The sequence below is a fragment of the Fukomys damarensis genome, unplaced genomic scaffold (genome assembly GCF_012274545.1).
Source record: "Fukomys damarensis isolate Sample0158 unplaced genomic scaffold, DMR_v1.0_HiC HiC_scaffold_36, whole genome shotgun sequence".
Taxonomy (NCBI): Eukaryota; Metazoa; Chordata; class Mammalia; order Rodentia; family Bathyergidae; genus Fukomys; species Fukomys damarensis.
In genome coordinates, this window is record NW_022900948.1 from 43456960 (window position 1) to 43459804 (window position 2845).

Here is a 2845-nt window from a genome sequence, read left to right on the forward strand (position 1 = left end):
AAAAAAATTAAAAATTAAAAAGAAAAAGAAAAGGCTGTGTCCAGCAATTGAGTAATAGAGATCTGAGGGACCATATGCAAAACTACCAGGATCTTTTGAAAATACTGGGTCTTTCTGGGGTGCTAATCTGTGGTGGAACCAGGTGGGAGAATCCTATATCCCTTTAAGAGACTGTGGGTATCTGAGGCCAGGATCATAAACAATATCAATTTCTTTTTACTTAGAGGCCTCTTTAAGTATCATAGCCCTTGGATCTTTTCAAAGATAAAGGGCAATAAAAGCCTGAATATAAGGGATTTTGCACAACTTTCCTTGCCTTTTTCAAAAAATATCTAACTGAAGAATAGTATCATAAGATAGACTGGCATTCTGCATCTATCTCTTTGCATTTCCTTGTTCATGCAGGACACAAACAGCATTGTGTGAGGCTTATGAAAAGAGAGAGAAGACTAGGTCTGGGGTCCTTCAGAGGTCATCATTTGCAGAAGGAGGAGACCCACTGAATCCCAGAAGCATCATTTGGGAGCCTCACATACTATTAGCTAGATATTTCCAGCCGAAGAGGCACTGGTCTTTCCCTAGACCCTTGCATAACCTGCAACTCACCATAACTCACCCAAGTTCAAAATTCTATCCAATTTTGGGGGGGTATCGGGGATTGAACTCGGGACCTTGTGCTTGCAAGGCAGGCAGCAGAACCATTGAGCTAAATCCTGGGCCCTCTTTCCAATTTTTAAGGATACACCTAGCAGTGAGGTGTCTAGGATCTGTAGGCTGTTTTCTGTGGCACATTATGTGGCCTATGGAGAAGTCTAGGTCTGGGGTTCTTCAAATGCTGTCCCCCGCAGAAGGAGGCAGACCCATGGAATATCCAAGGCATTTCTTGTGAAACTCAAGTAGTACTAATCAGCCTTCTCCAGACACAGCAGCACTGGTGCCTTTTTTTCTGTTAGAAAAGCTGTGACCTACCATGACTCTTTAAAGAGAAAAGTGGAGCCCCATCCCAAAGGTTCCATTCAGCCACTTGAGAACCAATATCCCTTACATTTATCTCACTATTGACAACTTTGGCATTAAGCTAGTACAGATAGAAATCTCTTTTTCAGCACTTAAGGAAAAAAAACCTGAAGAAAGAAACCTTAGAAAGTTCTAAGCACAAGCCTAGGGTTTGTAATGTACTGACTCCACTTCTAATTTTGCATATTCGTAGCTGCTTGAGTTGACCATTATTGGTTGTTTAGGCCCTCAAGTGCATATTTTTGAATTTCTGTTAGAAAAAATATGGAAGAGACCTTACCTTATTCAGAGGAGAAGAGGGGAGGAGTTCTGTATATTTCCTGAAAGTGGAGGCTTTAACTGCTTATGTATAAGGGTGAGATTTCCTAGTGTTCATGAGCTGTTGAAAAAGAAAATAATGAGTAAACATGGTGGGATCATGTGATAGACTCATACGGTGAACCAAAATTGCCATCAAACAAGGCTGAACCATATGGTTAATCCAAATAATGGAAGCAAAATGGCCACTGACCATGTGCCTGACTCACAGGAGTAATCAAAATTTCTTCCAAACATGGCAGAAAAGTGGACTGGGATTAAAGAAGACTCTGAGAAAGTGACTCACTAAGATTACCCACAGATTAAAGACCATATAGAGCAGCAGAACAGATGAGACTTTAAGTACAATCAGGCTCCCAAGCAGTGAGAAAGCTGAACACAGCAGCAAGGAAAACAAAAATATGAAGGCAAAATAAGAATACTAACTAGGCTGTATACATGCACATGGTCTCTGGCCTGTTCCATGACTTGGTTAATAACAGGCTCTCTCTCTGGTAGTTCTTTTCTATTTGGTGGGGGGGGGTACCAAAGATAGAACTCAGGACCTTGCACTTTTAAAACAGGTGGTGGCACCACTGAGCTAAATCCCTGGTCCTTGGCTGCTGCTGAGCCCACTAGGAGACGCTGTTGACAGTTGCAGCTCCTTAGTTTGAGAAAATAAACATGATGATTGTGATGACTCCTCCTTCTGAGCTACCCTGGCTTGCTCTCTGCATATGAGCTGACACCCAAAGCAAAGGGGATTTTCCTTGGCTACCATCACTGCCAGAGGCATTTGGGCAAAAACTGGATTGGCCCAAAATGCCTTGGAAAAAGCTACACACTCAACTGTCTAGACATTTGTAGATTTTAAAAGGGGCCCCAGCACAGGGAGATGTTTTTTGCACAACTGCCTACTTTCCAGGTGGCACCCAACCAAATCCAGATGATGCAGATCACCCCTTACATATTCATATGTCTTTCAAATTTAAATTGTTAAAGGATCTTAGACAAAGTGTTACTAGTAATGATGCCCAGAGTCCATTTATGGCAGGGCTCTTGGAGAATGTCCTAGATTCATGTTGTTTGACTCCTTATAATAGCAAACATCTGGCAAAGACATGCCTGTCTCCTACTGAACTTCACTGGTGTGCATCCTCTGGTGTCACCCAGTCTCAGGGTCAAGTTCTTAGGAAAGACATCAGCACCAATAAATATGAAGGACCCTCACAAATAATAACACGGAGACGAGGGTATACTTGTGTTTTAACAGACAATGGGTCAACAAGGTGCCTGCCATCCCAGAATGAACATCCTTGGTGGGAGTCATGGGAGGTGTGGAGATGCCACCTGGCCACTTGGCCACTGAGGGCTTTCATGAGGGTGAGTCCGTCAGATGAGCCATGTTCCCTGAGAACATCAACAACACCACTAAGGCCCACCCATCCAAGGATGGCAGAAGGGAGAATCATACTGTGGAGAGATCTTAAAGGAACAGCTCCTGAGGCCAAAGCAATGGTTATGAGGCAAA

At 43.1% G+C, this 2845-nt stretch overlaps 1 protein-coding gene across 4 annotated transcripts in view; it reads right to left on the bottom strand.

The window, feature by feature from the left end:
- LOC104864388 (neutrophil gelatinase-associated lipocalin) overlaps positions 1-2845 on the bottom strand; it is a 42816-nt gene that overhangs the window by 14872 nt on the left and 25099 nt on the right. For all 4 annotated transcript variants that reach the window (XR_004515404.1, XR_004515403.1, XM_010627295.2 and 1 more), the window contains exon 3: positions 1298-1396. The gene's annotated coding sequence lies outside the window, so the exon portion shown is untranslated. The remainder of the gene's footprint in view (positions 1-1297; positions 1397-2845) is intronic.